Source organism: Artibeus jamaicensis, unplaced genomic scaffold, assembly GCF_021234435.1.
Source record: "Artibeus jamaicensis isolate MK-2021 breed Jamaican fruit bat unplaced genomic scaffold, CSHL_Jam_final contig_76, whole genome shotgun sequence".
Lineage (NCBI taxonomy): Eukaryota > Metazoa > Chordata > Mammalia > Chiroptera > Phyllostomidae > Artibeus > Artibeus jamaicensis.
This window is the reverse complement of record NW_026521954.1, coordinates 4584450-4597769: the sequence shown is the minus strand read 5'-3', so window position 1 is coordinate 4597769 and position 13320 is coordinate 4584450.

Here is a 13320-nt window from a genome sequence, read left to right as displayed (position 1 = left end):
GGACTCCCCTCACTGCCACCTCGCCCCTGGCCATTACTCACTACCTCCACCCACCAGACAAGCCTGGGATCCTAGTGAACCACCCTCCGCCCTGCGTTCTGGCCAGGCCTAGGGGACACCTCTAGCTCGCACCTAATTAGCATAGCAAAGGTAACCCATGCACCCCAGCCTAATGAATGTTCAAGACAAAGTCAAAGCCTTTTTCCTATGGGTTACAGAGACTTCTCTTTTCCCCAGTGCTCTCTGCACACTGGTGTGCCACCTCCGACGGGAGGAATGGCTGGCTAACCAGAAGAAAAGATCTGGTCTGTGTAGTGGCAATGAGGTTGGCTCTCACCGAGCCTGAGCCTGACTGGTGTTGGAATGATTTTCTCTCTCTTTCTCACCTCTGTCTCTATATTTATCTCCATCATCTTTATCTCTATCTCTATCACGACCATGATCTCTACCTTTCTCTCTCCCTCCCTTCTCCCCTCTTTCTCTTGCTCTCCTCTTCCCTTCCCTTCTCTCTTTATCTCTCTTCCCCTTCTTTCCTTTCTCCCTCCCTCTCTATTCTCCTCTCTCCTTCCCCTCCCCATTCCATCCTCCTCCTTTTCCTCCTTCCCTTCCTCCTTCCCTCCCTCCCTCCCCTCCCTCACTCTCCCCATCTCTTTTTTCTTGAAAGTCTCTTTTTTCTCTCTTTCACGCAGTGTGCGTATGTGTACAGGAGAGCAGAGAGGGCTCACATGCAGTTCAGAGTGGGATTGCCTGCTCATGGCAGTGCCCAATAGGAGCCCTTCCGCTGGTGCAGGAGGGAGCATATTCAAAAAAGGCTGCCCAGAGGATATGGCCCCAAGGCCCCTAAACAGGTAGATATGGAGATGAGAATGTCTTCTGAAAACAGAATGATTAGTTCTCTGGCTCCTTCTGCAAACTACCAGCCTTTTTTTCATGCCTAGGAGTCACTCACTACCCTTCCACAAAGAAATAACAACCACTTGGAGGCTGGAAAACATCTCCAGATGAAAGGGAGCTCTGGTTCTCTCAAACCTGGCCCTGCTGGGCTGTAAGATTCATGGTCTGTTTGAGACCCGAATAAGTTCGGTTCTGGGGCAGTTGATTTTCTCTTTGAGGAAGTTTTAGGCTTTTGTGAGGAGGAAGTGTTCTGGAATGAATGGAGTTCTTCCACATCCTCGTTCACGCCTCTTGGACTGGGAAAGTCTTGGCTGGGACTGTACACCTTCCAGACTTTGACACAAATACCTTTATCAGGCCCAGCCCCACGTGACCCTGCCCGTGAAACGAGAAATCGCACTGACTTCCTCCTCCTCCAGTGTACACAGCCGTTCCCCGGATCGGGTGGCTATCTACCCGTGGTGCAGAAAAGAATAGATGCTTTGTTCTCCCCTCTGTGTTGGAGCGACTTTGATCCGCACAGACTTGTGAAGGCCCGAGACACGTGGGACCTTGTTCACTTCCAGGGTTTACATTAGAGTCTCGAATTCGACACCCAGGACCGGTGTCCCCAATTGTGTAAGAACAGTCTAAAGCTTTTCTCCTTATCAAGTGGGACATGAAAGAAAACTAGTGTCTGCTATATGCCCAGAAAGAACCACGAATGTGTCACTCAACCTACCAAATGGGTTTTTTTCCTGGAAGATACGGCACGTTCTCATATCTCACCCAGTCTCGAAGTTTCGCCAGGCTGCCAGAAGAATGAGTGACACAGATTTTCTTTTCTGATTATCCAGGTGAAGTCATTGCTCCTCACTTTAAAATTACTTGAGAAGACGGTGTCAACCACAACCCCAGAAAAAACCCAACTACCGCTGAGGGTTTTCTGTTCCATTGGTGGAAGTTAATTACTCTACCGAGCCACAAGTACCTTAAGCACTTTTTTTTTCACTCAACACATCCTTATGAAGCATATATCATATAAATAGATTTATAATACACCCTGCTGGGAATAATAAGCCATATGAGACCTGGACCTTGGCCCTAGGAGCTAGCAGTCTGCTAATCATAATGGCTACTAATCACCGAACAGGACATTCATGCCAAGCACTTCAGCCGCATGCACAACAGCTGGAAACTCCATCTTAATACCAGCAAACCAAGGCAGGAGGAAATGAGGGAGCTCTGATTTCCAGGTCAAAGAGCTAGCAGATTTCAAGAGCCAGAATTCAAATGCAGTTCCAGTGACTTCAAGCTCAGGCCACTTCCCACTCCACTGCAGGGCCCGTCCGCTTCTCCAGGAAGGCGTCTCAGTCAGGGTATGGACCAAAAAAGGGGTTCTGCGGAAGGTAATCTCACAGGGCCATCTGACCATCAATTCTTCACTGGGCAGGTCATGGTGGGTGGTCACGTCCCAGGCGTAGGTATGTAACTTCTTTAGTAAAAGGTTTATCTTTGTTCCTAAACAATCTCTGTCCATTGTTTCTGTGCCTTTACATTAACACACCTTTGAAATGTCTCTTTTCAGACCCTTCAGAAGAAAGGAGACCCTTCTGTCTCTTTTCAGATTAACCTTTGAAATGTGTCTTTCCGGTCCCTCAGCGAAACCACCCTCAGAAGAACACATAATCTAGTTGACTACCCTACGATCCAACCCCTGCCTCGCTTTCTCCCACACTCATGTAACCTTCCTTAAATTCTCTCCTCAATTCCAAGTGCATAAAAGAGCTACAGACTGTCCTTCTGAGAAGCGTTTTTCTCTATCTGTTGAGGTCTTGCTTCCAGGTGTATCCTCTGTTCGGCATAAATAAACATTTGCAAAAATTCTCTATGGGTTTGGATGTTCTGACGTCAACAGGATCTTATCAGGAGACAGAAACCAGACCCCCGAATCCACGCTGTCCGCTAGGTAGCCGAAAGGGGGAAAAGGGAAGTCTTAGGTTTTGTGGAGGCAGCAACCGCAGAAAGAAGCTACTATCCCAGGGCTGGGGACACGAGAAGAGGTTGCAATGACCAAAATGTAGACACTGAGAGGACAGGCCCTGTGGAACTGAAACCGGGGCCTCTGAAGAGTGGGTGCCGCTTGCTGGCGCTGGCGTCTCGACGGCGTTCACAGGAGTCTGCAGCCCGACTCTGAGAGGCTTTGCTATTGCATCTTGCAGGCTGATGTCATGAATTGGTTCTAAGTGTTGGGAAAGCTGCACACCGGATTCAGCTACGGTTCTGGGAGGAAACGGCCACTGCTGGAGTGAAGAAGTGTTGCCGGGGCGACACTCCCGGGGCCAGGAAACAGGCCGGGAGAAGCCAGGGTCCTCCTCCTCCCTTGGCCTCCCAGCGCCCGCTCCCTCCCTTCCGCCTGACCTGAGATGGGGCCCGCGGGCAGAGCAGAAATACGGTTTGCAGGAACCCAGCGGTAGCATCACGAAACCGAGTGGAGAGGGTGGGTTTCATGATGAAAGCTAAGTACTTAGTCACTAGCCCAGGAGGCCAGATAAGGATATAAAATATTGTATCAATAGGTACATATGGTACTGAAGACTCTAGACAATGTGATCCCGTAAGTACTGAGAAGCCAGTGATTACTGGAAGGCTCTTGCTACTGGGCATGGATATCCTTGGGGACAGGGACTATGTCTTCTTCAGGGCTCCATCCCCAACACCTTGCTGGCAATAGAAAAATGCCCAGCAAAGGTTGGTTAAGCAAAGGACTGCCTCCATAGCAATAAGCTGTTACAAGCCTATATGTACTTTGCTGGTGTCGTTTCAAAGGGCCACTTGCATACGCTGAGGGCAGTTCTGATCCTACCCGGCCTCAGAATGGTGAGGGATAAAGGAATTGTTTCCTCTTAGTGAGAGTTGGACCATCACAGTCCTTGCTAAGGGGTCAGCCCTGGGTTGGCTTCAGGGAGCAGGTTGCAGCGGTCAGGGGGGTCTCTCTCAGTGCCCGGTATCTAATCCAGTATGCTTGGCCCTGCTTATAACCCCAGAACCGTTTTTGTGTTGGGGGCTTTGTTTGTTTGTTTTTTGGTCTGGTTCCTATTCGTCACTTGTGTCTTGGTATTCTTAGTCCTTAGAATAGGTGTGTTTGCCTGAAGTCATGGGCCCACACACTTGGTAATCAGAGCGCTCACTTAGAGATTGCAGGTGAGGGTAGGGCCAGGAGCTTGGGCCGTGGAGTTCTTTTTGAGCAACCACGGTGGATGTGCTGCAAACTGCTGGGAGCCCCGCAGGTCATCTCCGAATCAGAGAGACGGACAGGGACTGTGAGGCCTCCTGACTCCACGCCCGTTCTTTACAGATGTAGAAACTGAGGCTCCGAGGTGGAGAGGCACTGCGTTGCCCAAACTGGGCAACTGGGTGGCCAGTGCAGAGTTTCTGCATAGTGCCCCCTGGGGCCCAGCTCCTCTTTCTAGCATATTTTAAAATTAAACATAAAAATTTCAGTAGAACTCGATGCAAGGTCCAGAACTTTTATATGTTGTCAGGGCCTCGAGTTGAGTGAAACGAAATACTTTTGATAAATATTTAGGCATTCTGAATTAGTTTTACCTTAAAGATTTTATTTACTCTAACACACATTGATATAGTATATTTTGTTCTAAATACAATTGCTAAGTAATACACACATATGCTAATAAAAGAAAGAAACATTAATCTAAAGTCTTCCGAACTAGGCTTTCTTGGTGAAGCAATATTTCCAACTCAATGGCAACAGTAAACATAAAGTAGCTACTAAGAACTTTTATTTAAGGATGCAGCAGGGATCAGCAATGAACTGATACTTCAGCGGTGGATCTACCAGTAGCCGAGGTTTGTTTCACGGCTTCCTTCTGTTTCATCAGTGATCCTGACAGCCACATGGCATCTGGCACCAGAGCAAGCAGGAGGGACTGGAGGCCAGGAGGGCCAGGCAAGGGCCTGAGAACAGCTGGCCAGCCTCACAGTGCCTCTCCCTGCCTGCCCTACCCCACCCCCACCTCCGGTTTCTCCATTTATTCCCCAGCATTCTCCTGACCTGGCCAAATTTCACTCAGGAGCTGACCTCGCCATCGCCAGTACAGGGTCCTCAGTCCAGTTAAACCCATCACAAGCAGTTCACAGAAAAGTTGTGGCAATCAAGGCTGAGTTAGGAAAATTGTTTCCTGAGCTTCCAGCATGTTTTCCTGAGCCTAGCCAGAATTCATTTCCACTCTCCCTGGGCGGGTGTGGTTGTAAAATAATGTGGGGCAATGGACACAGTGAGCTTGTTGAAGAAGAGAATAATTCCAGCTGCCTTGAAGATGTCTGACTTTGAATCCTCAAGTACATATGTAACAGAGGTGGGCTCCAATCCAGCATGTAAGGAGAGGAGATGAAGTTTTAACCCAACATACATTTTAAAATTCTCTTTTGGGAACTCTGTAATATGTAAGTCCTGCACAAAAAGATAAAAAAGGAAAAAGAAACTCTTCAGAGTTAAATGTAAGACAAGATTACAACTGAGAAAAATAAAACAGATTTCTCACACATCCCCCTGCTCCTCTTCCCTCCCCACTGGCATTTTCAGTGCGGTGTGCCCACAAGACAAATATATTTACAGCTGACCCGGGACGGGGAGGCCAAAGTGTTCTTCCCGATTATAAAAGTGTAATATCTTGCTATAGAAATCTAGAAAGTACCAAGAAATGTGACAGAAGGAGAAAAATAAACCATCCCTAATTTTTTTTATCATTTTGGTATTGTTCCTTCTAGATCACACTGAACATATCATTTTATAGTTGTTTTTACACAAACTATGTATAAGCCTATTTTTATTCCGTATGGATGCCCCATACTTTTCCTCATTGTTCTCATTGTCACTCTTTCTAAAAACTATGATAAAGAATGCTAAAATGAACATTTTTGTGCATGTAGCATTTTTTTTTCTGTTAGAAAAGATTACCAGAAGTGAGACTTTTGCATCAAAAAGTAGAGCTATTTCTAAGGCTCTCTCTATATTGCAAAATATCTTTCCCAGAGGAGGATTATAATATCACAGTTCCTCTTGTAATGTATGAAAGCATCAGTTTCATACAAACTTAAGGCCTTGAAATGCTTTCTCTTTTTGTTTTAAAGAACTAGTCAGATACAATAATAACAAGAAGTACATGATTGCTGTTTTTCTTTGTGTTTATATTTGATCATGAATAAGATGGAACATTTTAATTCAATATGTATTGGCCACGCAGGCAGGGATGGTGCCTATTCTGCCAGCTGCTGGAGCTCCAGGGCTGAGGAGAGGGCTCGACAAATACCGGGAACCCAATAAATACTTCGGAAGTGAATTTTAAAATTATATTCGTGCCCACTTATCTGTCAAAAAATAATGAATTTACTGACCAGATATTTGAAAATGATAGAATCTGATGCTGGGAAGACTGAGAGTTTGTAATTCGGTGATAAGAACTTGCATATGAGCTCTATTCCTGCATACACGAAATGGCTTACCTTTCTAGTTTTGGAAAACTTGTGTGGTCTGGACGACAGAACTGTGGAAAAGAAGCTGCTGAAATGAATTTGTACTCTGGCGTAATCAAGAGTTCACAGTGTGACTGCCGGTCAGTTCTGGAAGGTTTCCTTGTGTCTCATCTGTAAAACAAGGCAAAATAAAACAAAACACAGCAAATGTGCCGAGGGGGCAGGTTAGCCTCACACCGAGTGCAGAAGTGCACAATAAACGTTAGTTGAATGAGCGATTTCCAACGTTTTTGTTTTGACTCCCCGATTTTTTATTATTTTTAATTATATTTAACTTTATCTTTTCCATCACCATTTATACCCCCATACCCTCTTCTACCTCAACCCATCGCCCTCCTCCCTGACGCCATGATTCTGAAATGCCCCATGGGTTTAAAAAAAAGTAAGAAATGTAGTTATGGAAAGTAAGCGCTGCTTAAATATTTGAAGTAAAATTTAATTACAAAGAATTAACTGAGAAGTCTTCCCTTGTATTCATCCCCCCCCAAAAGACAGCTTTAATATCATATGCAGAATGGTTTGTGATACATACAAAGGCAATAGCCCCAAAAGGAGGGCAGAGAATGAAGAGAATGAAACCTTTATTTGTCCAATATTTATTAGAGCAGGTAGGAAATGAGAAAGAACCCAAATTCCCCACAACAGGACAATAGCTAAGCACATTAAATTATCCTAACGTAACGGAATGCTGCTCAGTCAATGACGGCACATGTACAACCTGTGCCACTGCATGAAAATGTGTATAGGAAGTGGTGGTGGGTGAAAACGGAGCACAAAGCAGCCTACACACCCAGGTTATCATCACATGAAAACACACATAGTTTCAAAGAGGGGAAAAGAACTTGCAATGAGAAAGGCAAGTAGGTCCACATGCCCATCAAGTTCTCATTCTTTTCCAAATAAAATTGCTTGGTTGTGCCACTCTCTAAAGTTAAAAACTTGCCACAAATTCAAAGACTAGCTCAACAGTCTTGTGCTAAAGTGTGATGGCTACAAGATAGAACTTATACAATAGCCCACAAGAATCTCTCCACCAAAGATGCATCTTCTATCCTAGCTTGTCCATTGCTTGACAGTTCCCTTTACTCAACAATAATTAATAGGCATTCTAAACAGCATGCTAGCTACCTGTGTTTGGCTGTGGATGGGAAAATTATTTATAGTTGCCTGTTTGGTATTTCTATGAGATTGTCTTTAGCTCAGGGGGTGGGGGGAACCTCAAAGCTCTGTTTTGTAAGAAGAAAAAAGAAAAAAAATCTGTGCAGGTATCTCTGCAATCATGTTTTTTTTTTTTAAGGTGAAAGGAAGGGTGGTATCTTTGCAGGCCACCTGGGAAAAGAGGAAAAGTATGAGACTGAAAATGTAAGATGAATTTCTGAACTTTGTGGGAGGAACCTTCACATAAACCACAAAAAGTTGGCTTTTGACTAAGTTCCCGAAAAAAAATATTCGGTTTCCTGTTTGCTTGGGGTTATATTTTAATGTCTTTTTTGGTCTTGGTTAAATAATTTTCAAGAACACATGGGAAAAGTCTTGGCAGTGCTCTCCTTCATCCCTGAAGAACTATGCAAATGAAAATTGTACAGGAATCACTTTAATTAACCAAACAAAGAAACACTCCATTTGATCTCAAAACTTCCTCTGGAGATAATTTACAACTACAATACCGATAAAATGCTGAGCAGTGTCTTATAAAATTAAGACAGGAAGTAAAAGCTCTTAAGACAAAGCAAAAGGAGGAAAAGAAAAACACCCAAATAAGCCAGACTTACCTAAGATTAAATCTGACCCAGCTAGTAATAGTGTTAATGAAAGGAATAATGGCCCAAAATTCTGAGCACACTAACTCAATCATTGTACTTGTTGCTTTACACGTACTATCTTATTAAATCCTCACAACATTAGATGCTCAGAAAAATAACGTGAGTTGTTTAATGTCTCTAGCTAGCAGTCACGAGAGCCAGGAATATGAACAGAAGTCTGCTGATTTCCAGGGATTTAGTTCTTAACTGCTAGATTATACTGCCTAACCCTGATGCTGTAATAATAGATTTTAGTCAAACTCACATTTTTTAACCACATAACTCAGGTGCTCATGCTTTATTACCTATGGATTAGTAAGTGGAAAAGTGCTGTGAAATAGTTGTATGATTTTATACAATAACTGTTTTATTATTTGACCCTCTGGTGGAAATGTGGTAGGCAGCCATCCACGTCAGTTCTTAGCCTACAGACCAGCTAAAGCTCTCTGAATTATGCCTCATCTCTATTTTCTCAGATGCCAACCAATGGTAAAGCCATTGATAAATTCATCAAGAATAACAAACAAATATAAATTATGAATATCAAGAACTAAAGAGGGAATACCTGTAGAGGTTACAGACGTGAAAAGAATAAAAACAATATTTTAGAAAAATTTTTCAATGAATTTGACAATTTAGAATAAAAAAACTCTTAAGAAATACAATTTTCCCAAACTGACAAAAGATAAAATAGAATATGTGATTAGCCCTATGTCAATTAGAGAAGCTAAATTTTCATCTAAAATCTTTACACAAAGGAAAATCCAGGGCCAGAAAATTTTGCATGTGAATTCTATCAACTATTTAAAGAATAACACATATCAACCTTAGATAAACTCTTTTCAAAAACTGATTTTATGAGACCATTATACCCTGATACCAAAGCCTGATAAAAACACTAAAAATACAATAAAATTACTGACCAATCCTTCCCAAGTATTCTTAACAGAAGGGTGACAAAGTTATTTCAGCAACATATAAAAAAGAATAATGCAGGCCCTGGCACAGTAGCTCAGTTGGTTTAGAACATCATTCCATATGCTGAAGTGCAGGTTCGATCCCTGGTCAGGGCGCAACCAATGAATAGATAAATAAGTGGAACAACAAATTGATATTTTCTCTCTCTTTCTCCCTTCCTTGCTCCAGCTAAAATCAATAAATAGATCTTAATTTCTATGGTTCTGCTCCTGATCTAGCTGTCCTCTTAGTTTGCTTTTGTTTTAGGTGTGGTTCTTAATAACTGTGAGTTTGCTGTCCTTTCACTGTTCATATTTTTAATCTTCTTTTTCTTAGATAAGTCTCTTTAACATTTCATATAATAAGGGCTTGGTGATAATGAACTCCTTGAACTTGATCTTATCTGAGAAGCACTTTATCTGTCCTTCCATTCTAAAAGAAAGCTTTGCTGGATAGATCAATCTTGGATGTAGGTCTTTGGCTTTCGTGACTTGGAATACTTCTTTCCAGCCCCTTCTCGCCTGTATGGTCTCTTTTGAGAAATCCACTGACAGTCTGATGGGAACTCCTTAGTGGGTGACTGTCCCCTTATCTCTTGCTGCTTCTAGGATTCTCTCCTTCATTTTATCTTGGCTAATGTAATTATGATATGCCTTGGTGGGTGGAGGGGAATAAAGGGGGGACATAGAACAACTGTAATGGAATAATCAATAAAATATATTTTAAAAAAGAAAAATAAAAAAGAATAATACATTATAATCATGTATAAGTCAGAGTTCTCCAGAGAAACAGAATAAGGAAAATGTAGAGATAAGAGGATATTTATTATAGTAATTGGCTTATGTGCTTATGGAGGCTGAGAAGTCCCCCAGTCTGACCTCTGCAAGCTGGGAAACCAGGAGAGCTGGTGATAAAATTCATTCTGAATCCAAAGGCCTGAGAATCAGGAAGACCAATGATGGAAAGTCTAGATCTGAGTTGGAAAGCTTAGCACCAGGTGTGTTGATGTCTGTCTTTTGGTTCTATTAAGGGGCCCAAGGACTGAATGATGTCCACCCACATTGGGGAGGACCACCTGCTTTACTGAGTTTAACAATTAAAATGCCAATCCCTTCCAGAAATACCCTCACAGATATACAGAGAAATAGCATTTTACCAACTCTCAGGGTATCTTTTGGCCAAATCTGGTTGATACATACAGTTAACCATCACAGACCAAGTTGGGTGTATCCCAGGAGTGCAAACTTGGTTTAGTCTTTTAAAATCAGTATAATTCACCATATTGACAGAACAAAGGAGAAAATAACAGATGCAGAAAAAACATTTGATGATTACAGATAAAAACTCTCAGAAAATTAGGAATGGAAGGAGACCTCTTTACTCACATAAAGGGCATCTACGAAAGAACTTAAACAGAGGTTCATACCAGATGCTGAAGTCCTGAAAATCTACCTCCAACAAGATCAGCAACAAGGCAATAATTTTTGGTCCTATAGTTTTCAATCAGTGTAGTACTGGAGGTTTGAGGCAGTGCAATAAGGCAATAAAAAAAGAAATAAGATGCATAAAAGTCAGAAAGGAAGTAGTAAAACTGGTTGTGTTTGCAGATGATCTGAATGTTCACAATCAAATCCTCAAAAACCTACAAAATAATTACTAGAACAGGCAAACTTAGCAAAGTTACAGGGATTTGTACCTATACACAAAAACCAATGTAGTTTTATATATTTAAAAGCACACGGTTGAAAATAAAACCTTTAAAATTCCATCTCTAATAGCTTCAACAAGTATGTATTCTTAGGAATAAATTTAGCAAAAGACATGCAAGATGTTCACTGAAAAACTAAGAAAACAAAAACAAAAAACTGCTGAAAATGAAGATTTTTTCTTTTTAAAACTTTATTTCAACATAACTATGCTTACAGAAATATACTCATATTGGTTAATAGAATACAATTTAACTTATTTTACATTGTTTTGGACCAACAATTTGGAACATGGTTTAAGTATTAAAAAAAGGATTTGCAATCTGGTTTATTTTTTATCTATTATAAATGTATATATAAGATCATCCATCAAATGCTGCTAAAGCAGGCAGCAAGAACCTTGAGAAATTAACCTTTGGCTTGTCTCTGGAAAATAACATGTATTGTACATTAAAAGTTTCTAAAAATTGGTGCAACAAAATGGTGTTGCAATGTTTCCATGCCAGTTTACAAAGTTCAGTGACTAATGGATGCTGAAAGGGTGGTGAGAGCCTATGCACACGGGTGAAACTGTAAAAGTTATTTGATTTAGTTAATATTGCTTGTAGGTTGCAAATCTACACAAACCGAGATTGAGTTAACTTCCTGAATCTGAATAACGCTATCAGCTCAGCTTATCTGCTGAGGTCAACAAGGAAACTCCGCACACTAGCTATTTTTCTGATTTATGCAAAAAGGCAGATTACATTTCTTCCCCAGCTCTTCAGTCCAGAACTGATGTTGATACAGTCAAGGGAGACACCATGACTGTGAGAATGTAGATTTAAAGTCAGAAGGTTATGCCACATTCATGGATTAGAAAATTTAATATTGTTGAGATATAAATTTTCCCCAAGTTTATCTATAGATAAAATCCCACCCTAATCATAAGCCCACTTGAAGTTTTACAAAAATTGACAAGCTATTTCTAAAATTTATATAGAAACCATGAAACCTAGAATATTCAAAATGATTTTGAAACAGAAGAGCAATGTGAGAATTTAATTTCTGTAATTTTTAAAGCTATAGTAATTAAGATACTGTGATAATTGGGACAAATAAATGAATGAAAAAGAATAAAATGATCTCAGAAATGGACCAACAGTTACATGGTTATTTGATATGAAAAAAATGACAAAACAACACAATAAGGAGAGAAAAATATTTTCAATAAATTATGTTAGAAAAACTGAATATCCATGTGGTAAAAATTTTAAACTTCTGCTCAACAAAAATATTCTTTAAAAATAGAAATTGCACAGATTCCAAGAAAATATTCACAACACATATATTTGACAAAGGGCTTGTATCCAAAATCTGTAAAGAACTTTTATAACTCAAAAATGAGACAAGCAATCCCATTAAAAAGGGACAAAAATTTTGGCCAAGCTTTTAGCAAAGGAATTATGATAAATGGTCAAAAATACATGAACAAATATTCAATATAGTTTGTCATCAGGGAAATGTAAATTAAAACCACAATGAAATACCACTGCACAGCACCAGAATGGTTATAATTAAAAGATTAATATAAAGGATATTGGCAGGGATATAGAGTAACTTCCATATTGTTACAGATTGTTGGTGGGAGTGTAAAATTCTACAATCCCTTTGGGGAAATCTGATGTTTTATTATGAAGGTCGACATAGTACTACTCTATGATCCAGCAATTCTACTCATAGGTATCTACCCAAGTGTATTAGTTTTCTCTCGCTACCATAGCAAATTACCTCAAAGATAGTGACTTAAAACAACACAAGTTCATTATTTTATGGTATTGAAAGTCAGAAGTCTGACACAAATCTCACTAAATTAGTGCAATAGGGCTGCATTTCCTTCTGGAGACTCTAAGTGAGAATATACATCGTTGCCTATTCCAGCTTCTAAACACTGTCTGCGTTCTTTGTGTCCTTTTTCCTTCTTTGTTCAGCTAATTTTCTCCTTACATCAAAGAACTCTGATCTCAGCTTCCGTGATCACATCTTTGATTCTTCTGTTTCTCTCATTTACTTCTCAGGTACTTTGTGATTACATTGGACCTACTTGAATCACCCAGGATATCCCTTGTTTCTCTCTCTCTCGATGTCCTTAACTTAATCGAATCTGCAAAGTACTTTTGGTAGATAAAGTAACACAACGCATTCACATGTTCTATGAATTAGGGTATAGATATCCTTGGGGGGCATTATTCTGTCCGCCACAGTTCACCCTCAGCCCCCAAAGATCCGTATCTATTCAACACGTCAAATACGTTTGCACTATTCCAAGTTCCTTGAAAGTTTTCATCCATTTCAGTAGCAACTCAAAGTCTAAAATTTCATCTACATTTCTCCAGCTCTGAAGTCTCAAGTCTTATCATCTAATCTAAACCGCCCAGATTGGGTAT